The sequence below is a fragment of the Pistacia vera genome, unplaced genomic scaffold, assembly GCF_008641045.1.
Source record: "Pistacia vera cultivar Batoury unplaced genomic scaffold, PisVer_v2 Contig570, whole genome shotgun sequence".
Lineage (NCBI taxonomy): Eukaryota > Viridiplantae > Streptophyta > Magnoliopsida > Sapindales > Anacardiaceae > Pistacia > Pistacia vera.
In genome coordinates this window covers 554,062-579,797 of record NW_022196413.1, presented here as the reverse complement: position 1 = coordinate 579,797, position 25,736 = coordinate 554,062, and the positions used below count along the sequence as shown (strand labels likewise).

General features: G+C 39.7%; 1 non-coding gene across 1 annotated transcript; it reads right to left on the bottom strand.

Moving 5' to 3' along the window:
• Window positions 1-4,447: 4,447 nt before the first annotated feature.
• LOC116109080 lies at window positions 4,448-4,554 on the bottom strand. The gene has a single exon (XR_004124717.1). It is a non-coding gene; the product is annotated as a small nucleolar RNA R71 (small nucleolar RNA).
• Window positions 4,555-25,736: the final 21,182 nt, after the last annotated feature.

Genomic DNA, 25,736 nt, shown 5'->3' with positions numbered 1-25,736 from the left:
ATGGCCACCCGATAGATTCAGATTCAGCAAAGTAGCTACCTGTCAACGATATGGTTACCAAACAATTCGATCCTTTCATCATCTATTATCTCGATGAGACCGAGGCATAGAAGTAGTATCAACCTTTGGTTACTCTCGATATTGTGTATTTAGTTACTGGACCAATGACCTATATTATAAACTGGATAGAGCAACAACTCAATCCCACTGTGGCCATAGTTTTAGTGTCATTGTCATTTACTGAATTGTGTCATGAGATAACTTCTCTCGTACCCGGGAGTGATGAATTCCCTGTCTATCCACCATAGTCTTGATACACTCCTTGATGTAGCCAATTACCACCGTATTGATAGATCTGAATAGAACTGCATTAGGCTAGTGTCAAACTACACCAATCGGTGTACAAGGCACTCAGGTGATCTCAAGTCTAAGGATCACATGCACCACCATTCGTTAGAGGATTTGTTCCATAGATACTAGGGTTACCATCCATATGGAGTCCTTTGGTGGGTCAGTCCAGTGAACTTGCCTACAGCAAGCACCCATGTGTTGCACCAAGTTGTCACCAAACAACCTTGATAAGTGAGATCAGTCACTGCCTTTCGACGTGGTTGTTCAACACTATGATAGCCTTACCGTATTATCTGTGCCCTTACTTCAGAATAATACTAGGACTACGGACGTTTCCAAAATGGCCATCATATGTGCTCATAGGGTTCTCACTATCAAGATTTGAAACACTTGATATCCTCATCACGGTTCTACCATTCTAAGGACATATATCAATACATATAATGATGATTTACGCGATATAGAATAGAATGCTGTTTATTGATCAATGAACATTATTACAAAGAGTCAATTCTACAATAACTGATTAGCTCTAGGGCATCTACTCTGACAAGGAGAAGTTAATCTCAATCATAAATATACCTGAAGTCATAGCATCTAACTTTTTCTTACTTGCAAGGAAAGCCTTATAGTGTTTCCTCCAGTGGCTAGGCTTGCCACAGTAGAAACAGGCTACTTTGCCCTTCCCTAGCCACTCTCAAGCCCAAGAGCAACCTGTCCTTTGGGCTTGGACTTGGGTTTGGCCTTGGCATTACCCTTGCCGTTACCTTTTCCTTTATTGACAGCAACCAATAAAGCAGACTTGGACTTTTTCAAGTCCTGTTTTGTAGTCCTCAGCATGTTCAAAAGCTCTAATGGGGCTTTCACCATTGTGTTCATATTGAACATTATTAATGGTGCATAAGAGTCAGGCAAGGATTGCAGAATTAAATCCATTTGCAATTCTACATCCAACTCAAATCCCAAAGTCTTAAGCGTCTCTATGTGCTCGATCATCTTAAGCACATGAGGACCAACTTGGGCTCCCTCAGTCAGACGACTTCCAAACAGTGCTTTTGACACCTTGTACCTCTCACGTCGAGCACTTCCTTTGAAAAGCTCCTTGAGGTGTAGAATAATAGCAGCAGTGTCCATATTCTCATGTTGCTTTTGCAGCACTAGTGTCATCAATGCTAACATCAAACATTGAACGCCATCAGATCATCAAGGAACTTTTGATAAGTATCCTTTACTTCCTGAGTGGCATCAGGATCAGGCTCAGCCATGTATGGCTTTTCAAGGGTATACAATTTCTTTTCTGACTTGAGTATAATCCGAAGATTACGATACCAGTCTGAGAAATTGGATCCATCCACCCTGTTTTCTTTCTCAATTATCAGTCGCAGGTTCATTATGCTCATTTTGGTGAATCTACAATTGCAGAAAAGATAAAGTCATTATAAAGTTCATTATTATTTAATATGGTCTTTTATTAAACGATGCTCTCACTATTTTACTCAAACTTGATCCACACCAGTTGATAGCTCCTACTATCAACCTCAAATGTTACGAAGCTAACAAGCCAATCACACAATCCAATGGCCCCAACCATCTTCCTCAAGTGTTGGCTGGATTTTACTATTTTATTTAGGCTTTTTGGCCGGATTTTAGATACTTCTTACCTCGTTTATGCCTGAATTGCTACTTAATTCTATATATTTTATGTTTCAAGCCTAAACGTGCATTTTTAGCAAATAGTGAGCGAATTGGAGTTTCTGGACTTAGAAGTAAGCGGATATTAGAATTGGGGAAAGTTCTGAAGCAGAGTGAAGCACTATGAAGCTTGTTTCCATGAGAAAGCATCGAAGATCGAAGATTCAAGGAGAAAGCAAGTAGAGGGCAATTTTATAATTTCAGAATTTTCCAGGAAGGTTCGCCATGGTGAAGGTTATTCTTCGTTGCGGCGAAAGCAGCTAAGAACAACATTTAGTTTTAGTTTGTCGCCGCGGAGAAATTCTTTCTTCGCAATTCACAGCTCCTACTATCAACCTCAAATGTGATAATCCGAGAATTATACTATTTTATTTGGGCTTTTTGGCCGGATTTTAGATACTTCTTACCTTGTTATGCCTGAATTGCTACTTAATTCTATATATTTTATGTTTCAGGCCTAAACGTGCATTTTTAGCAAATAATGAGCGAATTGGAGTTTTTGGACTTAGAAGTAAGCATATCTCAAAATTGGGGAAAGTTCCGAAGCAGAGTGAAGCACTATGAAGCCTATTTCCATGAGAAAGCATCGAAGATCGAAGATTCAAGGAGAAAGAAAGCAGAGGGCAATTCTGTAATTTTAGAATTTTCCAAGAAGGTTTGCCGCGGCAAAGGTTATTCTTCGCTGCGGCGAAAGCAGCTAAGAACGAGATTCAGTTTTAGTTCTTTGCCGTGGCTAATTCTTTCTTCGCCGTGGCGAAGTCTGTGAATTTTTTTTTTTTCTCCAAAACGCACAGTTTTATTTTAGGAAAGCTTTAGGTCTTTTGGGCGAGTTATATAAGAAAAACCTTGCCATTTTGAGAGGCGTCTAGGTTCGTCTGGTTTTCATTGAGTTTTGAATAGCTTTTACATTTGGGAGAAGATTTGAGCTTGAATCTTGTGGAATCTTTAACTAGGGGAGATCTCTACTCATTTCTCTATATTTCAATATGTTGATTTCTGGGTTAATCGTTTTTCTTGCTGTTTGTGTTATGAACTAACCCATTTTGGGTTAGGGTTTTAATGTAATTCGGATTTTTATGGATTAATCAATTGATTATTGTTGCTTTTATATTCTATTGCATAGATTGTGTGATTATTCCGAATTTTATTGATTTTACTTGTTGAACATGATGAGATTGAGAATGAGTCATGTTGAGCTTCTTGGATAATCACCATTGTTATTTTGAATGCTCGAGATAGATTTGAGAGACAATGAAACCAATCTAGGATTCCATTAGCTTAACGAACTTGGATTTGTTAGTCTTCAATTTGTTGGGTGCAGAATATTAATAGAGAAAAGTAGGAATTCATAGCCTGAGAAGGTATGTTTTACAATTTAGGGAATTCGGTTTACAATCCGTGCATGTAAGTGTAACAGTAGCATAATCCACAGAATTAATCCATAGAGTCCGAATGAAGTCAAACCCTAACCGTTTGTTTTAAGTGATATTACGTTATAGTTAAACCTTGCTTTCATAATTTAGTTGTTTTTACATTTAGAAAATTTTGCTTTCAGTTTAGTCTTATATTCTCCCATAAATCCAAAAAATATTCGGTTTCTCCAACTTGAAAACTAATAGGGAATTTAGTGCTTAACAACCAATCCTCGTGGGAACAATACTCACTCATCACTTTATTACTTTGTGCAACTAGTGCACTTGCTATCATTGCATGTTGTAGTTACAATGCATCAAGTTTTTGGCATCGTTGCCGGGGATTGATTTTTGTGTTAACATTGAGTTTTTCTTGTGTTAGCTAGATTGGAGTTTTATTTTTTTTTTTTCTTTGTTTGTTAGTTTAAATTTTTCTTGTTCTTTTCTGTTGTTTGTGATCTTATTTTTTCTATCTTTCTGTGTAGTTTATGCGAAGAGCAAGACGTCAGCTAGTGGTTCTTGTTGATCCAAAGATTGAGAGAACCACTAGAAGACTTAACAGAGAGAGAAGAGAACGATAGGCTATAGTTGAACCAGAGGTCATAGTAGTTAAGATGGCAGAAAATAGTACATTAAGGGAATTCTCAGTTCCCACCGTTAAAGGCAGTGGGTCGAGCATAACTAGAGCAACGGTACAAGCCAACAACTCTAAGATAAAGCCGGCAATCATCCAGATGATCCAACAGTCGGTATAGTTTAAAGGGGATTTGAAGGAAGATCCAAATCTGCACATTGCAAATTTTTTGGAGATTTACGATACTTTCAAGTCAAACAGAGTGTCAGATGACACCATCAGATTAAGACTTTTCCCGTTTTCATTGAGGGATAAAGCTAAAGGATGGTTAATGGCACTACCATGAGGAACGATCACAACATGGAATGATTTAGCACAGAAGTTCCTGACCAAATTCTTTTCTCCAGCAAAATCAGCGAAATTGAGAAATGATATCACATCTTTTCTACAGGAAGAGTCTGAATCATTATATGAGGCATGGGAAAGATACGAGGAATTATTGAGGAGATGTCCACACCATGGGTTGCCAGTTTGGATGCAAGTCCAAACATTTTATAATGGATTGATGGTTAATGTGCAAACTATGGTTAATGCAGCATCGGGAGGAGCACTGCAAAATAAGACACCGGAAGAAGCTCATGAGTTGCTTGAAGTTTTGGCAAGTAACAACTATCAAAGACCTAATGAAAGGGTGCAACCGAAGAAATCTATGGGTCTTCATGAAGTTGATGCATACACAGCAATTTCAGCCCAACTCATAGCACTTTAGAAACATTTGGGAAGTATGCAGGTAAATTCTATGCAAGCTCCTCAACTAATTTGTGAATTTTGTGCAGGTAGTCATGTGAGCAGTGAATGTCAAGTGGGGAACACGTTTGCTTCAGCGTCTTCATCATCGAAGCAGGTTAACTATTTGGCAGGAAATCAAAGGCAATCGAATAGTCCATACTCCAACACATATAATCCTGGTTGGAGGAATCATCTGAACCTATCTTGGGGCAATTAGAACCAACAGAATCAGCTGAACAAACAATGGAACCAAAGAGCAATGCCAGACAACCAAGCAGGGGTGAACAATCAATAAGGAGAGCAAAGAGTGACAAAACTGGAAGATATGTTTGGAAAATTTATGCAAGATACCACAGGCTTCATGAATGAGATGAGGACGAATTTCAGAAATCAAAGGGCGTCCATTCAGAACTTGGAGGTACAGGTTGGGCAATTGGTTGATAAGCTAAATGAGAGACCACAGGGTTCCTTGCCAAGCAACAAAGTGACTAACCCACGTGAGCAAGCAAATGTAATAACTCTGAGGAGTGGGACAGTTTTGGAAGAGGTGGAACAATTAGGGAAAGAAGGAAGCCCACCAAAAAAGAAGGAAGATTTTGATGAGGAAGTTAATGAAGAGATCGTTGCTAAAGAGAAACCAACCAGTTCTAGGGAAGATGAACAAAAGCGGGAAGAGACGCAAAGACAAAAGAAAGAGAAATTGCCATTCCTAGAGATACCACCAAGGTTGACATATCACACTCTTCCCGTGCCTTTTCCTCAGAGACTCAAGAAAAAGGATCAGGATAAGCAGTTTTCCAAATTCATTGAAATATTTAAAAAACTGCATATTAACATTCATTTTGCAGATGCATTGCAACAGATGCCAAACTATGCGAAATTTCTTAAGGAGATTTTATCAAACAAAAGGAAGTTAGAAGATGAGGAAACAGTGATGCTCACGGAGGAGTGTAGCGCAATTCTACAGAAGAAGTTGCCCCCAAAACTCAAAGATCCAGGGAGTTTTACTGTTCCTTGTATTATAGGAGATATTACTTTTGATAGAGTTTTGTGTGATTTAGGTGCGAGCATCAATCTAATGCCTTTTTCTGTTTTCAGGAGATTGGGAATTGGTGAAGTGAAGCCAACGACCATGTCGTTGCAACTTGTAGATAGATCTATCAAACATCCGAGGGATATAGTCGAAGATGTGTTAGTGAAGGTGGACAAGATTATCTTTCCGGCGGACTTTGTTGTTTTGGACATGGAAGAGAATAAGGAAATGCCTCTCATTTTGGGAAGACCATTTCTGGCCACCGAAAGAGCTCTCATTGATGTGCAAGAAGGAAAGTTATTGTTAAGAGTTCAAGATGAAACAGTAACGTTCAATGTTTTTGAGGCTATGAAGTTTCCATCGGAATCGGAATCGGATTCGTGCTTTAGTGTTGATGTGGTGGATAAACTAGTAACAAAGGCTATTGAAGAGAATACTCTGCAACTACCTCTAGAAGCGTGTATTGCCCAATAAAAAACAATAGAGGTAGATGAACCAGTAAAGAATGAATGTGCTAGATTGTTGGAAGCACTTCAGCCAATGGTTGAGAGCCAAGATCTAGAATTTGAGGAAATTGATTTTGAGAAAGAGAAGGAAAAGGAAAGAAATGAAGAACCTCCAAAACTTGAACTGAAGCCTTTACCTTCCCACCTCAAATATGTGTATCTTGGTGAATCCGAAACCTTCCTAGTAATCATCAATTCAAAGTTGAGCACATTAGAAGAAGAGCGATTGATTCGGGTGTTAAGAGAACATAGATCAGCAATTCGATGGACTATTTCGGATATTAGAGGCATCTTTCCATCTTTTTGCATGCATAAGATACTTATGGAAGATGATATCAAGCCTAAGGTGCAACCACAACGGAGATTGAATCCTTTGATGAAAGAAGTGGTGAGAAAGGAGGTGGTGAAACTTCTAGATGCGGGCATAATTTATCATATTTCAGACAGTCCATGGGTGAGCTCGATGCAAGTAGTTCCGAAGAAAGGAGGTATCACAGTGATAAAGAATGAGAGCAACGAATTGATACCAACTAGGACGGTCACGGGCTGGAGAGTGTGCATTGACTAACGAAAATTAAATGAAGCGACGAGGAAGGATCATTTTCCACTTCCTTTCATCGATCAAATGTTGGAAAGATTGGTGGGGCACGCTTACTACTGTTTCCTGGATGGTTTTTCAGGATATAATCAAATCGCCATTGGTCCTGAAGATCAAGAGAAGACAACTTTCACTTGTCCCTATGGCACCTTTGCTTATAGAAGGATGCCTTTCGGATTATGCAATGCACTAGCCACATTTAAGAGATGCATGATGTCCATCTTTTGCGACATGGTGGAACGGTTCATAGAAGTCTTCATGGATGACTTCTCTGTTTTTGGTTCATCTTTTGACAATTGCTTATCTAACTTTCATTTGTTTTGTTGCAATGTCAGGAGATGAACTTGGTGCTCAACTGGGAAAAGTGCCACTTCATGGTACAGGAAGGAATTGTACTCGGTCACAGAATTTCAAAGGATGGCATCAAAGTGGATCGAGGAAAAACAGAAGTGATTGAGAAGCTGCCACCACCATCTAATGTTAAGGCAGTTCAGAGTTTGTTGGGGCATGTGGGGTTTTATAGACGGTATATCAAGGATTTTTCTAAAATCTCTAAACCCCTCTGCAATTTATTGATTAAAGATGTTGCTTTTAATTTTGATGATGAATGCATGCATGCCTTTCAAACTCTTAAGAAACTGTTAGTATCTGCACCTATTATTGCAATTCCCGATTGGGGACTACCATTTGAATTGATGTGTGATGCTAGCGATTTTGCACTAGGAGTAGAGTTAGGACAAAGAAAGAACAAAGTGTTGCATGTAATTCAGTATGCTAGCAAGACACTCACAGATGCACAGTTGAATTACACCACCACTGAAAAAGAGTTGTTAGCTGTGGTTTTTGCATTTGACAAATTTTGTTCATATTTGTTAGGTGCTAAGCTTATAGTCTACACAGATCATTCGGTACTCAAGCACCTATTGGCAGAGCAAGAAGCAAAACCAAGACTGATAAGATGGATCCTACTACTACAAGAGTTTGAATTAGAAATCCAAGATAAAAAAAGGGTCGAAAAATGTGGTGGCAGATCATTTGTCGAGGATTGAATGAGCAAGTCAGGGAAGTGAAGAGGAACCCCAAATCAAAGAAACCTTCCCGGATGAGAAATTGATGAGAGTGGAAGAAGCACCGTGGTATGCAGATTTTGCAAACTACTTGTCATCGAGAGTGCTCCCAAATGGAATGACCTTTCAGCAAAAGAGGAAGTTTTTCTCTAACTTGAAGTATTACTTCTGGGAAGAACCATTTCTGTACAAACATTATGCTGATCAGATGATACGTAGGTGTGTACTGGAAGAAAAGATGGAGAGTATTCTACGGCATTGCCATGAGAAAGAAATGGGTGGTCATTTTGGAGGAACTAGGACAGCGGCCAAGGTCCTTCAATCTGGATTTTATTGGCCAACCTTATTCAAGGATGCCTTTCGGATGGTTCAGGAATGTGACCAATGCCAACGGAATGGAAATATTTCGAAGAAAGATGAGATGCCGTTGAACAATATCCTAGTTGTTAAGATGTTCGATGTGTGGAGAATTGACTTCATGGGTCCTTTCCCTAATTCTTATGCGAACATTTACATTTTAGTAGCGGTGGATTATGTATCGAATATGTGGAAGCGGTTGCATTACCATTAAATGATGCCAGGGTGGTGGTTAATTTTGTGAGAAAGAACATTTTCTCAAGATTTGGGATACCACGGCCAATCATCAGTGATGGAGGATCGCATTTTTGCAATAGGCAATTGGATGTGCTGTTGGGAAAGTATGGAGTGAAACATAAAGTTATGACACCATACCATCCATAGACTAGCGGGCAAGTGGAATTGTCTAACAGAGAACTTAAGAGAATTTTAGAAAAGACAGTTAATGCATCTATGAAGGATTGGTCACGGAAGTTGGATGATGCATTATGGTTCTACCGCACTGCATTTAAGACTCCAACTGGTATGTCTCCATTTAGGAGATGGTCTATGGGAAGGCATGTCACTTGCCGGTAGAACTCGAGCATAAGGCATACTGGGCAATCAAGCAACTCAACATGGATTTACGAGCTGCTGGGGAGGAAAGGATGTTGACTTTGAATGAACTCGATGAGTTCCGTCAAGAAGCATATGAGAATGCTCAGATTTACAAAGTAAAGACAAAAAGGTGGCATGACAACCATATCAGAAAGAAGCACTTTGAAGTGGGTCAGAAAGTGTTGTTGAATAATTCTAGACTTAGGCTATTCCCTGGAAAACTTAAGTCTAGATGGTCTGGACCCTTCATAGTTACAAGAGTTTACCCATTCGGGGCGGTAGAGGTGTCACATGAAGAAAAAGGGACATTTAAGGTCAATGGACAGAGGTTGAAGCCATACATTGATGGGGTGATGAGTTGCAAGTCAATTCCCATCCAACTTGATTTCCCAACATGAGGACTTGAGAAAGTCGAGCTTCCGACTATAAACAAGTGCTTCTTGGGAGGCAACCCAAGTGTTTTCAATTTTTTTTCATTTGTTTGTTGTTTGAAGTTGTTTAGTTTTCTTATTATTTAGAATGATTTTGATTTTGTGTGTTTTTTGGTATTTCAGGTGAAGTTTCGAACTAAGGCAGAAAAAAGGGAAAATTTTCCAGTTTTTGCCACAGCAAAGCACATTTTGCACAAACTGGAAGTTGAAAAGTCCCAAACTTCGCCGCGGCGAAGTTTGTTCTTCGTCGAGGCGACGTGCTCCCTGGAATTTTTCGCCCCGGCGAAGCATTTTTCTTTGCCGCGGCAGAAAGAGTTTTGCAAAATTTGACTAAGGGAAGTTTGCCGCGGTGAAGCACTTTCTTCGCCACGGCGCTGTATGCACTAGAAATTTCGCCGCAGCGAAGGATTTTTCTTCGGCGCAGCATCGACTAGGTTTAAAATTTTCATTAATTGAAGAACTTTGCCGTGGCGAAAACTATATTTTATAAATACTCACGCGACTTTTCATTTTTAACGAAAAAACTTCAAAACACATTCAAGAGCAAACACACCCACCTTCAATCTTGAGCCTTTCCAGTGAATTCCCATCACTTCTCCTAACTCCTAAACGCTCCCAAACACCAAATCAACTCATTTTAGCAAAACAAATTTGGAAACCCTTAGTTTTCAAAATTTGGGGATCTTACAATCTAGGCCGCAATCGGTGAAATTGGTGGTGAATACATCTTGGGATTGGTAAGATTTCGAGTCCTCCAAACTTTAAATTGATCAATTTTGATTTTTTGAGTTGAATCTGAGATATTAATTGTTTGAGTTGAGTTTTGGAATTTTTGTGAAGTTTATGTTAGTGAACGACCCACTTACGCAATGGAAAACGAAAACATAAATGACATGGATCTTTCCTTAGAACCAAGATCCGGGTATAATATCACAGTTTATACAATATATAAATTAAATCTGCAGAAAATCATATTCAAGGTTCAATAATCTTACGCACGTTTGGAGGCTCCTCCACTTTGTCCTTGAACGTTTTGCTACCGACCCAAATGTAAGATCGAACCGACGTATTCCACACGAAGATAATCGCAAGGAACTAAGGAGAGATTTGCTAGATCTTTCTTAGCCTTAAGAACAAAGAAGAAAAATAAAAAAATTTGATTTCAAAGCAAATACGCAATGTGGCGTGGGAGAGGGTGTTTTTTTGGGGTTGTGTGTTTTTCTTTCTCAATAAAAGAATGAATCATTAATTAAAAAAAACACACACACACCTTTTTCTTTTATAGTCATATTTTAGTTGCCTTATTCTCTTATGGAATAGGCCTGGGCTCCAACCCAAACACCCCATGTTTCCAAACACTCCCAATTAGATATTTATTTTAATTCATCTTCTTTCAATTAAAATCCAATTAATTATATTTAATATATATATATTATATATATATATATATAATATTATATATATTAACATTTACAATAATGATAATTATATTAAATATATGCAACACATATTTAAACGTAATTTCACTTATTTATTTTTCTAATAATTAATAAAGGCTACGACCTCAAAAATTTAATTGCACTGTGAAATTACCAAAATACCGTTTCGCCTAAAAAGACGAAAACGCCATTCTTTCTTCCTGGCTCCTAAATTATCTTCTATGTGTGTGACCCATAGGCTCCTCATCATACTGGTAGTGTATAGTATCGCGATTAACACCAATTAATCGTCTCACTAATACACAGACCAAGATTGGCCCCTAGCAAGGCATCATGCCACCTGATAGATTCGAATTCAGCAAAGTACTCACTTTCAACGAATGGTACCATACAATTCGTTCCTTTCATCATACGTTATCTTGACGAGACGAAGGAATAGAATAGTGTCAACCTCCGGTTACTCTCGATATTATGTATTTAGTTTCTAGACTAATGACCTGTAGTATAATCTGCATAGAGTAACAACTCAATCCCACTGTGGCCATAGTTTTAGTGTCATTGCAATACTGAATTACGCCGTGAGATAACTTCTCTCATACCCGGAGTGATGAATCCTCTATCAATCCACCAAGTCTTGATACACTCCTTGCAGCCAATCACCACTGTATTGACAGCTCGAATAGACTGCGTTAGGCTAGTGTCAAACTACACCAATCGTGCACAAGGCCTCCGGTGATCTCAAGTCTATATCACATGTACCACCATATGGGGTTACCATCCATATGGAATCCTCTGGTGCGTCAGTCCAGTGCACTTGCTATGTATATTCCGCCTACACCAAGTACCCATATGTTCACTTGGTTGTCACCAACAACCTTGACAATGAGATCAGTCACTGCCTCTCGATAGGGTCGTTCAACACTATAATGCCTTACCGTATATCTATGCCCTTACTTCAGAATAATACTGGGGCTACGGACTTTTCTAGAATACCATCTTATGTGCTCATAGGGTTCTCACTATCAAGATTAACACTTGATACCCTGCATGGTTCTACCATTCTAGACTATATCAATACATATTGAAATATAATGATTTATGCGATATAGAATAAAATGCATAATGGTGTTCTAAGAAGCCAAAAATAGTTGTTTTATCTTCCACATGACTTGTATAGAGCTTTAACACAAACTTACACTAAAATGCTCTCTCTTCTCTCTAGGATTAGAAACCAGCCCTCTTTCCATATTTTCTTCTCCACCCCACCCTCTCTCCACCCTCATCCTCCATTCTCCACCTTTACCATTTAACTTCACCTGACCCTCTAACCATTTCCTTAAATTCTCTTTTCACATTTTCTTTCACAAACCTGCACTTTGTTTTTCTGTTTTTGTTAACCTTTTTGTTTGCTATGTTTCAGTCATTCTTGCTGTTTTTGGGGGTTGTTTTTGGGTTTAAATCGAACTCCTTGGTTGTTTGCGCTCCTGTCTCTCTTTTGCTTGTTGGGGGCTGTTGTGGTTGAGCTTGTTTGTGTGGGATGTTCTTGGCTTGGCCGGATTGGGAAGAAGGTGTGGCTGCTGAGTTGTTTTGTTTATTTTCATTTTTTTGGAGTTGCTGTTTGGTGTTGAAGTGAGGTAGGAGTAAAGGGGCTGTTTGTGGTTCTTTTGACCAGAAATGTAGATGGTTGGTGGTGTAGCCTGTTGATGCAGATTCTTGCTGGTCACCGGAGTGTGGTGCTTCTTTGGCCGAGCTTTGCTGTTTGGGCTGGAGTTGTCTGCCATTTTTGTTGTTGTTCACATATTGAGTGAGATAGTTTGAATCCATCCAGTGTATCCATTGTGTCTCTCTCATTGGCTCATTTGGATTTTTTTGATTTTTTTCTTATCCACATCTCTTGGACTAGTTAATAGTCTTTCCGTAAGTTTTTAGCCACGTCACTTGTTTTTCATTGGTTCCCCTTGATTTCTTTCTTTATCCTTTGACTTCAAATAATGACAACTTACCAACAAATCATCCATCTCTCCCCTCCCCCTGATCAATCTCATGCTGACTCATCCTGCCACGTCCCCCAAGATGCCACGTCAGCCTGCCACGTCACCACCTTGCCACATCACAAAAAAAACATTTTTTTCCCTCCACTTCCTAAACCTTCCCAAAGCCATACTTTGCCTCCCAATGGTCCTTTTCTTGCGAATTCTTTAATACAAGTGAGCAAAGAGTTCTGGTGGGTGTTTTTAAGAAGCGCAATTGTGGGTGGAAAAGAGATTGTAAGGTTGGTGTGGAAATGGGCGATGGGAATGCGCTAGTTGATTCAAAGGTGCCTCCAATTATGATGCATGGCGAAAAGCGGCGAGTGGAGGTGGGACTATGGGGGAAAAGGTGGATGGGGAATTGAAGCCTGTTGGTATTGCATCCTGGAGAAAACTTTTTGTTTCGAAATCCATTGCCCATGGAATATTTGCTCCGAAATCCTTGAGATGGCGGAGGATAAAGGTTATACCTCCTAAAGAGGTGGCTGATTTGGGGAGGGACAAATGGGGAATTGTCTCGTTGGTTTCTTCCTTGGTAGAAGGTTGCCATTCTCTCTGTGAAGGGTTTTATCGATAGGAATTGGAAGTGCTTCGGAAAGGTTGGTGTGTCCTCAATGGGGTTGGGGGCTTTATTCTGAAATTTGATAATGAGAGCTCCAGGGATGAGGCCTTGGAAGGGGGCCCTTGGCTATTGGGGGGCAGACCTTTTCCCTAAAAAAATGGCGTCCGAATTTAAAAATGGCAGGTGAGCATTAGTATGTGCCGATTTGGGTCAAATTTAGTGGAGTCCCATTGGAGTTTTGGACTGCTAAGGGCTAAGCTATGTTGCGAGCGCTATTGGAAAACCTCTCTACATGGATAACATCACGGATGCGGGGATAGATTGGAGTATGCAAGAGTTTGTGTTGAAATTGACACAGCTTCTTCATTCCCGAATTCAGTGAACTAGGCCTCCCGATTGTTGATTGTGTAACATAGGGGTGGAGATTTCTTGGAAACCGGGGCCTCCTTTGTGTAGAACTTTTGGGCATAATTTGAAGGAATGTCACTTGGCCCCTCGATTTGAGAAGGAAAGCACCGAGAACAAGAATGAATCTTTCTCAAGAATGGCGAATGGTGACTAAGAGGAAGGAGAATGTGTCAAAGACGTGGTTGTCAAGTGGAGAACGTGGCGAGAGCTCTAGCCGCAAAAAACAGCAGCCCATTAATGAGTCGAGAGTCACGATTAGTAAAACAAAACCCTCCTCTATCAATTTGTGGTTCTCAGTTCGGGCAATAGGCTGGATAATGGGGAACTAGATGGCGAGAGGGTAGTGAAATATCAAAATAGGTTTGAAAAGATAAGGATGAAATGAGTGGGGTAAATGTTCCTAGCGGTGCTAACTTAACAAGGTAATAATCAAGGAGCGTGTGATGATTGGGATAATGTGTAAGGGGAATGAATATGGGTGAGTGTTCCTAACATAGAAGGAGAGTTTTGGAGTAGCAAAAGGTTGAATGCTCTGAGTGCTGGTGACAACGCGGAGAAGTAACACACTAGGGGTCCCTTGGTGGAAAACCATGAGGAGGATGTGAAATGGTTCTACTTCACCGGCTATTGTGAGGTTCGGAAATTTTGATTCGAGTTGATGAAAAGAAAGGTCTTACGGAGGGGAACATAAGTCTTCTAAAAGCCAAAGGATGAGATTAGCCCAGAAGGCGAGAGAAGTTCCTAACGCCCAGCCACCTCATGACTAAGCTTGCTCTGGAATGTAAGGGGTCTTAATTCCCCTTTGAAACAAAAAGAGGTTAGACATCTAATCTCTTCCCATAAAATTGCAATTTGTGGTATTTTGGAAACTAGAGTTCGTGAACCAAATTTTGAGGTTACTAAGTCCTTGACTTTTGGGGGAGGGATGTAATCCATAACTATGTGTGCTGCCCTAATGGTAGAATTTGGGTTGCTTGAATCCTAGTTTTGGTGAGGTTTGAAATCATTCAATCTACGAATCAAGCCATCCATGGTAAGGTTTATTTTGGAGTCTAATTACTCCTTGATTTGCTCATTTGTCTATGGCTCTAATGGTCCGCTGGAAGGAAAGAATTATGGAGGAGACTTAATGGTAAAGCTCAAGATTTTGAGGAAATACCATGGTGATTATGGGTGACTTTAAACGATGAGATTTGGGCATGAGAAAATAGGGGGTTCTTATAGGTGGAGAATTACGTTCGGACTTGAATAATATGTGTAATGAGACTAGGCTTGAGGACCTCGGTTTATGGGTAACTTTTTCACATGGAGTAATATGAGAGAAGGGGACATAGGATTACCACTAAGATTGATCGAGCTCTTGTGAATGAAAAGTGAGGCAGTGTGTTTGGTAACTCCATAGCCAATTTCCTTCCCCAAGCATTTCGGATCATTCTCCTTGTATTGTTGAAAGTGGGGTTATTTCTTCATTTAGGAAAATCCCATTTCGGTTCTTCAACTTTTGGGCTCACCATGAAAGTTTCGTTAGCATTGTTAGGAAGCTTGGAAGAGAGTTAGGGGTACCCCTATGTATCAATGGTTACTAACTAAAGAGAGTCAAACAGCATTAAAAGTGTTTACAAGAGGGAGTTTGGGAATATCTCGGCAAGAGTTATTGAAGCTAGAGAAAACCTCTAAGGGTCCAGCATGCTCTTGCTTTCGAATCCTCTTGAAGAGAACCTTATTCTTGAAGAAAAGCCAAAGCTTTTAATTTTAATTCTTTAAGTCGAGCTGAGGAGTCTTTAGCTAGGCAAAAATCTAGAGTGCAATGGCTTGAGAGGGTGACCAAGCAAGCTATTCTTCAAGTGTGTGAATGGCGAAAGAATAGAAATAGAATCACCAAGCTTAAGTGTGAAACGGCATGGTTATTGAAGACCCTTTGAGCATTAAGGAGGAAATTGTCAGCCACTTTAAAAGAGTTTTTGAAGAGCTGAGGGGTGTGAGAGACTTTCTGGGTTTAGAGAAATTATTGACCCTTGCATCACTAGTGATATGGCTAATGTGATGATTGCCGAAGTGACGGATGAGGAAATCAAGACACTCTATTTTCGTTGGGCAATAACACAGCTCCTGGACCAGATGGTTTTGGGCTTATTTCTTCAAGATAGCTTGGATGTGGTGGGAAAAGATGTGATTATGGCTTTTAAAGACTTCTTCCAAGAGGGCAAGCTTCTCAGGGAGGTAAATTGTACTTCAATTGCTCTATTTCCCAAGTGTGATATGCTTCTTTGTGTAGGGACTATCGGCCCATTCTTTGCTACAACATAATTTTATAAATGTATCACCAAGATCATTGCAAATAGAATTAAGAGTGCTTTACCTCTCTTCATTGACCCGGCACAAGCAGCCTTTGTTAGTGATAGGAGAATAGGAGATAATATCCTGTTATGCCAAGAGTTGGTGCACAACTATAATCGAGCTACGCCAAGAAAAAAGGTGTGCCTTGAAAGTTGATTTAATGAAGGCTTATGACTCGGTTAATTGGGAGTTTCTCTTACAATCCTTAAGAATTTTGGTTTCCCTAGTGTTCTTGTCATTGGATATCCAAATGCATCACTACTCCTAGATCTCGTGGTTATCAATGGGGAGTTGGTGGTTTCTTTGGGAGCTCTAGAGGGTTGAGACAAGGGGATCCCTTGTCCCCTTACTTGTTTGTTATTGCTATGGAGGTTCTCTCTCCGCTCTTGAATAGAGGGCGGCTAATCCGAACTTTAGTTTTCATTGGAGATCGAGAAAATGGGGCTGACTCATCTTTGTTTCGCAGATGATCTCATGCTTTTTGTAAAGCCGAAGGTACTTCTCTGTCTCTCCTTAAATGCTTTAGTTTACTTTGAAAGTTGGTCAGGATTGAGTGCAAATCCTGATAAGAGCAATATCTTCCTTTCTGGTGTGAGTGACAATGAAAAGATGGAGCTTTAAGTTTGATGGATTTGCCGAGGGTAGTTTTCCTATCAAATACTTAGGTGTACCCCTTATTACCTCTAAGCTTACCTTTGGAGATTGTCGACCTCTCTTGGATAAAATCTTGGCTCGGGTTGCCTCTTGGGAAGTAGGTTTCTATCCATGCGGAAGGATTATTTTGATTAATCCATTCTTTGAGTGTGCAAATTATTGGTCGTCCCTCTTTACCCTTCTTCCAAATTCATCGGAATGATGCTAGTTTGAGAGCTTTTCTTTGGTCTGGAGTTGATTATATAGACACAAAGCTAGATAGCTTGAGGAGGTATGTGTACCCAAAAATGAGGGTGGGCTTGGGTTATGAAATCTAAGGAATGGAACCTCGCAGCTTCTTTAAGACATATTTGGAACCTGTGCAATCACAGAAACCATACTTTATGGGTCTCTTGGGTCCGAATTTATCGTTTAGAAATAGAAGCATTGGGACATATGCATTCCCCAAAATTGTACAGGCATCGAGACATATCCTCAAAAATAGGGAAAGGGCTAAAAGAATATCAAATACATTGGCAATGGTAACACCACCTCTCTTTGGTTTGATAACTGGCACCCGAACGGCCCCCTTGTTTGCACCTATGGGGAAAGGTTATTTATGATGCGGGGATTGGTAAGGATGCTAAGTGAGTTCTGTGGTTGATGGATGCAACTGGAAGTGGCCAACTGCCAATTCTTGGGCTCTTATTAACATGAGGAATTCTGTGAATTCACTTCTTCTAATGTTATGACAAGATTTGTTGGATACCCTCACCTTCGGGGATTCTCTACCAAATCGGCTTGGGAGGCAATTAAGAAGGAGAGCAAAAGTTTGAGTGGTGTGCTTGGTGTGTTTCTCAAAGGCTATTCCAAGATACTCTATGATCTTATGGATGGCTATAAAGGAGATGACCTACAAAGGACAGGTTGATGAGGTATGGGGCTGCTAATGCTCATTGTTGCTTTTGTAACTCATCCATGGAATCTCTTGACCACTTTATTTTTTGCATGCCCTTTTTCTAAGTCTATTTGGAGCAATCCTTAGGCTTGTTGACCTTGGTTATGTGGTTAGACCCGGCATGATTACATCCCCCATTTGGCAAGGATATGGAAAGGTAAGAGTCTAAAATTCACTTTGGGTAGCTTTGTTTAGGGCTACGGTTTATTGGATTGGAGGGAACGAAATTCGCGAAGTTTAGAGGGTGACCATAAGGATTCTTTCACCATAATTATTCTATCAAAAGTGTTGTAGAGAGATAAACTTTGGACCTTAGGAATGTCACTGCATCCTATAGCAATAGAAAGTTGCGAATGATTGGGGCCTCCCTAGATCTATTTTCAAAGACGTTCCTCAAGTTCTCAACATCATTTCAGATTGGATTACAGAGGGTAAGCAGAAGGGTTTTTTGCTTGGTTGTTTTGTCTCATTGGTAAAGCGTTTGATTTTTGTTTTTCTTTTAATGATCTAACTAGGGAGTGTCCTATGTAGGTGAGATTTTTTGTGTTCTCTTTTCTTTTCTTTCTTCTTGGTGTTTATCTCCCTTTGTGGTTTTTGATAAACCCCTAGAGCGGATGGCTGTTTGTAGGCTTGTTTCTTTTGTTTCCTATTTTCGGGGCATGTCCCAAAATAGGCTGATCGCCTTTTATTAGGCCTTTGTACATTGTTCTGTTTTTTTATTATGATTACTTACTTAACAAAAAAAAAAAAATGTCTTTTATTGATTAATAAACATTATTACAAAGAGTCAATTTTACAATAATTGATTGGCTCTAGGGCATCTACTCTAACAGTTTATGCTTTGATTGTGATTAAGGAAGTGTGGATCTTGAATTGTGTGGTATTGAGGAGTTGGGGTTTTGAATTTCGGAGTGTTTTGTGAAGTGTGGAAGAATCGTAGTTTGGGGGTCTAAGTGTAATTTTTTAAACTTTTGGTGTTTTTGCAGGAGTGATTGTGGTTAAAAAGTAGAGTGCTTAGCATTGAATTATCAAGTTAGATTTGTAGTTTGGAAAAATGCTGCTCAAAGTACTGTCCAAGGGTAAAGGAATAAGGAAAAAGGTGGATAACCGATTCGTAAATGATAAGGCTCGGCAACGATATGACGGAGCGATCAAAAGGAAGGATAAAGGGTTTATTGCCGAGCGGGGTTTGACCACTGTTTATGCTTAAGGGTGGAGTCAAGGGCGAAAGTGGAATGCATTTATGGATGAACCCGGACGTATGGCTATAGAGCCGATAGTAAGAGAGTTTTACGCCAACCTCCACGAGTGTGATCCTGGTCATGTGTTTGTGAGGGGTACTAATGTGCCATTTGATGCAAAGGTCATCAATGATTTTTTTCACTTGCCTTCGATTGACCGTGATGAGTATCTGGAGTTTAAGAAGAAACAATTTCAGGAGGATGAGATACTTAAGGTTATAGCAAAACCGGATACCCCTTGGGAGGTGTCAAAGAAGGGAAAGAAGAGCATCAAGAGGACTAATCTACTATCGACAACTCGGTTGTGGCAGTATTTTGTATGTGCGAGAATGATGCCAGAAACACATTATAGTTCAGTAACTTTTGACAAGGCATTGTTGCTTTACTCCATTGCTACCGGAAAGAAAATGGATGTGGGGAAGATTATCTTGAATAGTATATAGAATGCAGCCCAACCAGGGCGAGGGAGTTTCCCCTTCCCACATCTCATCACCGAGTTGTGCAATAAAGCAAGAGTAGAGAAGGCAGATGATTAACCACTTATCCATGCTGCCCCAGTTCTCGACACAGCCTACTATCGNTTAACACCAATTAATCGTCTCACTAATACACAGACCAAGATTGGCCCCTAGCAAGGCATCATGGCCACCTGATAGATTCGAATTCAGCAAAGTAGCTACTTGTCAACGATATGGTTACCATACAATTCGTTCCTTTCATCATACGTTATCTTGACGAGACGAAGGAATAGAAATAGTGTCAACCTCCGGTTACTCTCGATATTATGTATTTAGTTTCTAGACTAATGACCTGTAGTATAATCTGCATAGAGTAACAACTCAATCCCACTGTGGCCATAGTTTTAGTGTCATTGCCATATACTGAATTACGCCGTGAGATAACTTCTCTCATACCCGGGAGTGATGAATCCTCTATCAATCCACCATAGTCTTGATACACTCCTTGATGCAGCCAATCACCACTGTATTGACAGCTCTGAATAGAACTGCGTTAGGCTAGTGTCAAACTACACCAATCGGTGCACAAGGCGCTCCGGTGATCTCAAGTCTATGGATCACATGTACCACCATATGGGGTTACCATCCATATGGAATCCTCTGGTGCGTCAGTCCAGTGAACTTGCTATGGTATATCCGCCTACACCAAGTACCCATATGTTGCACTTGGTTGTCACCAAACAACCTTGACAAGTGAGATCAGTCACTGCCTCTCGATAGGGTCGTTCAACACTATAATAGCCTTACCGTATTATCTATGCCCTTACTTCAGAATAATACTGGGGCTACGGACGTTTCTAGAATGACCATCTTATGTGCTCATAGGGTTCTCACTATCAAGATTTAAAACACTTGATACCCTCGTCATGGTTCTACCATTCTAAGGACATATATCAATACATATTGAAATAATAATGATTTATGCGATATAGAATAAAATGCATAATGGTGTTCTAAGAAGCCAAAAATAGTTGTTTTATCTTCCACATGACTTGAGTATAGAGCTTTAACACAAACTTACACTAAAATGCTCTCTCTTCTCTCTAGGATTAGAAACCAGCCCTCTTTCCATATTTTCTTCTCCACCCACCACCTCTCTCTCCACCCTCATCCTCCATTCTCCACCTTTACCATTTAACTTCACCTGACCCTCTAACCATTTCCTTAAATTCTCTTTTCACATTTTCTTTCACAAACCTGCACTTTGTTTTTCTGTTTTTGTTAACCTTTTTGTTTGCTATGTTTCAGTCATTCTTTGCTGTGTTTGGGGGTTGTTTTTGGGTTTAAATCGAACTCCTTGGTTGTTTGCGCTCCTGTCTTCTCTTTTGCTTGTTGGTGGCTGTTGTGGTTGAGCTTGTTTTGTGTGGGTTGTTTCTTGGCTTGGCCGGATTGGGAAGAAGGTGGGTGGCTGCTGGAGTTGTTTTGTTTATTTTCATTTTTTTGGAGTTGCTGTTTTCATTCAACACAACACTCAATCAAACAATATTACCAAAACCAACTCAAATAAGAGCGAAAGAAGCAACAATAACTACGTACCTCATGTGGGGCGTTACAACATGTTTCCAAAAGAATTTGGGAAAGGACCCATGAAGTCAATTCCCTACACATCAAACAGCTTAACAACTAGGATATTATTCAATGGCATCTTATCTCTCTTTGAAATATTTCCAGTCCGTTGAGATTGGTCACATTCCTAAACCATCCGGAAGGCATCCTTGAATAGGGTTGGCCAATAAAATCTAGATTGAAGGACCTTAGCTACTGTCCTATTTCCTCTAAAATGGCCACCCACTTCCCTCTTGTGGCAATGCCTTAGTATACTCTCCATTTCCTCTTCCGGGACACACCTACATACCATCTGATAAGCACAGTGTCTATACAGAAATGGCTCTTCCAAGAAATAATACTTCAAGTATGAGAAAAACTTCCTCTTTTGCTGGAAGGTCATGCCAATTGGGAGCACTCTCGATGACAAGTAGTTTGCAATATCTGCATACCAAGGTGCTTCTTCAATTCTCATCAATTTTTCATCTGGGAAGGTTTCCTTGATATGGGTTTCCTCTTCACTTCCCTGGGTTGGTCGTTCAATCCTTGAAAAATGATCAGCCACTACATTTTCTGACCCCTTTTTATCTCGGATCTCCAACTCAAACTCTTGTAGTAATAGGATCCATCTTATCAGCCTCGATTTTGCTTCTTGCTTTGCCAAAAGATGCTTGAGTGCCGAATGATTCGTGCAGACTATCACCTTAGCACCTAGCAAATATGAACGAAATTTGTCAAATGCAAGAACCACAGCTAACAACTTTTTTTTAGTGGTGGTGTAATTCAACTGTGCATCAATGAGTGTTTTGCTAGCTTACTGAATTACATGCAACACTTTGTTCTTTCTTTGTCCTAACACTACTCCTAGTGCAAAATCACTAGCATCACACATCAATTCAAATGGTAGTCCCTAATCAGGAACTGCAATAATAAGTGCAGACACTAACAATTTCTTAAGAGTTTGAAAAGCATGCATGCATTCATCATTAAAATCAAAAGGAACATCCTTAATCAGTAAATTGCAAAGGGGTTTAGAGATTTTAGAGAAATTCTTGATAAACCATCTATAGAACCCCGCATGCCCCAAGAAACTTCGAACTGCCTTAACAGTTGCAGGTGGTGGCAACTTCTCAATCACTTCTGTTTTTGCTCGATCCACTTTTATGTCGTCCTTTGAAATTATGTGACCGAGCACTATTCCTTCCTGTACCATGAAGTGGCATTTCTCTCAGTTGACCACCAAGTTCATCTCCTGACATCGCTGCAAAACAAATGAAAGATTAGATAAGCAATTTTCAAAAGACAAACAAAAAACAAAGAAGTCATCCATGAAGACTTCTATAAACTACTCCACCATGTCACCAAAGATAGACATCATGCATCTCTGAAATGTGGCTGGTGCATTGTGTTAGGGTATGAAAGTGACTCTATTTTGGTGATAAAAATACCCCAAGTGTGATTAAATTGAAGTATATTGAGACAATTAAAGAATTTATGAATTTATTCACAAAAATCACTTCCTAATATTTTTCTTATGAATTTAACATGTTTGGAATTATTTTGGAAAGGATATGAGTTGATATTAGGTTGTGGTTTATGGATTAGGGGTGATTTTGTCTCATTTATGCTGTTTAGGGGGTAAACTGTCATATTTACAAGGGTTGATTTTGTCAATTTTCAGTCGTATAGGGACCAAAGTGATATTTTGCAGGTTGTCTATAAAATGAAAACAAAAGGTCGCGTACAGGGGAGGAGCTGTTCATCCATTTTTCGACGACGCTTCATCTTCCTTGTCGGCGACCTCCGATGACGATTCGTCTTCCTCATGCACAGATCTTCATTGTCCCGGATCACCACCGTGAGAACCATCATTGCCGCAGCGACGCTTCATCTTCCCACCACAACCAGATTTCACCATTTTTCGGCGACGTTTGGGCTCCTTGAAGGTCTCCCTTCCCCACGGTCGGATTTACACATCCCAAGCTTCAACCGCCGCAAAAACCGCCAGAATCCACCATCTAGCCACCGCGACTCTTTATCTTCTAGCCCAGATCTTGCTCATTTTTTGCGACTTTTCAACTCCCAAGGACCTGATCTGAACTCCCCATCACCAGAGCTTTCCATCGGTACCTTCGGATCCCATTTCCGCCACCATTTTCTGGAAGACCCGCCGAAAAATTAAAGTTTTTCGGTGAGTGTGGCTGTTCATATTCCAAGCTATCCGTTTTTTCACCCCTTCTTCGCATCATATCGCTATCGGTTACCTCCTCTCCACCATGATCAGCTTCGTTTCCATCGTTTTAACCTCCGCTATCACCACTATGAGTGGTTAAGTTCCCGGTTGTCTGTTACGGCATAGGCAAGATCGAGATTGACTCCACAACTCTGCTCATCAGCTGTCAACTAGTTGGATAGCCCGATTATAGGACATTTGGTAGTATTGTGCTTCGGATTATATTTGTTTTCATTTCATGTTTGATTTCGATACTGTAATATGGTTTGAGCATAATTTGTGATGAATATTGTTGTCCATTGTGATTTAATGTTTTCATAGAACTCTCTAAATGATAAATGTTGGATTGAAATAATTAAATGATGAATATTGCTTTTCATTACTTCACATCGATTGTAATTGAGTTGTGTTCGGATTTAATTTCATTTCTACTGTTGTTGCATTTATTGTGAAGTTAGTTGATTGGAAGATACGTGTTGACAAATTGTATTTGTTAATCGCGTACCAACTAGTGGTATTGTCTTGTAGCGTTTATCGGCATTTAATGATAGTCTTTAACCAATTGAACTTGAGTGATCAGGTTAGACAGGATAGATTATACCTAGAGTGCCGGGAGGCCATTTCATTGATTTACCTTGCCTTATAGGTTTAGGGAATCGTAGAGGGTGGAGAAGAATTGTGTGAGTCGGTCTCATGTCGAACCAAAACCGTAACGGCAACATTTTTATTATAAAGTCTTTATTAGTTTTAATTTCACTCTTTTATTTTTTGCATTTAGTTTGTTTAGTTTCATTAATCAATTGTCAATTTCATTTCCGCTACTCAAAATACATTAGGTTGTTAGTCTTGCTCCCTGTAGATTTGACCTTGCTTACCGCTAACTACGGTATTTAGGTTTAATTTTGTGGCCGTGACGACCGGTTCGACAAAAATTTTGGCGCCGTTGTCGGGAGCAACGTGCTTTTGACTTTGTATGTTTGGCTAGTCATTAGTTTTTATTCTAGGTTTATTTTAGTCTTTGTTTTTGTTTGTGTTATTTTCTTTGTAGTGATTACTTTGTTTGGGTGAATTGTTTAATTTTTGTGTTCCATTTAGTTTGTCTCTTTGCATTGTTGGTTAATTATTTTCTTTTTAGGTTTTTTGCGTAATTTCATTTTTACTGCGTTTTATTTTATTTTCATTGGAATAGTTTCATTTGTGTTTGTTTTTGTTTTGCAGGAAAATTGCAATTGGGAAAACGCTTCAGCATGTCGTTAGCAGTAAAGATCTTGCACGACCCGATTGTGAAATTCTCTTAACCTTTGATTTTTTTTTATTCCTAGAATTTAATTTTTGTTCTTAGTATTAAATTCTTCTAGGTTGCATTGATAACTTTAGTTTTGATTAAGCATATTTGTTGTGTAAAATTTGTTGGGTATAGTTTTATTAGATTTTAGATTTGGTTTCGTGGTTTCGTGTGCTTATTAAAATTTGTTTCTTAGGATTTGCATTTAGTCAATTTTCTTTGAGATTGTTGTTGCTTTTCTTGTTGAGCCTTTTGTGTGTTTGATTGGTGAATGCAAACTAGAAGGTCTTGTAACGAAGAGTTATTACCTTTGAATCTTGAAATTGAATGCACTTGTAAGAGGAATAGAAAACAAGCACGTACGATGGCTGACCAGGATGAACCCGCACATGTGCCCCTTAGCCAACATTTTGCACCCACCACCTACATTTCAGCCTCATGTATCCGTATCCCCAATGTTCAGACACAACACTATGAGATCAAAACTAGTGTCTCCAATTACTGCCAATTTATTATGGGAATTTAAATGAGGAGACATACAAACACTTAGATGAATTTTTAGATGTTTGCTCCATAGTTAGACTTCAACATGTGAATGAAGATGTCATGTGCTTAATTTTATTCCCATTTTCACTTAAGGATTGAGCCAAACAACGACTCAATTCTTTGGCAGCAGGGTCCATTATCTCTTGGACCCAAATGCAACAAGGATTCCTAAAAAAGTATTATCCAATTGGTAAAACCAACAGCATAAGACGAGCCATAACTAGTTTCGCTCAACTTGATGGCGAGGAATTTTATGAGAGTTGGGAACGTTTGAAGGAAGTGCTTAGGAAGTGTCCCCATCACGTAGTCTCTAGGTGGCAATTAGTTTGGAGTTTTTATGATGGACTCACCGAGAGGCATAGGAATATGGTAGACGCCTCTTGTGGAGGAACATTTATGTACAAGGACGAGAATGAGTTATGGTAGCTCTTCGAGACCTTAAGTGAAAATTCAATGCACCACATTTCTGCGTCTACAATGCCTATCTCAGGGCAGCCATCCAAGAAGGGTGGCGTGTATGAGGTGTCACGGTTAGATGAAATTAGTTCCAAGCTAGAGGTGTTAGCCCACCGGTTTGACAAGTTTGTATCTATA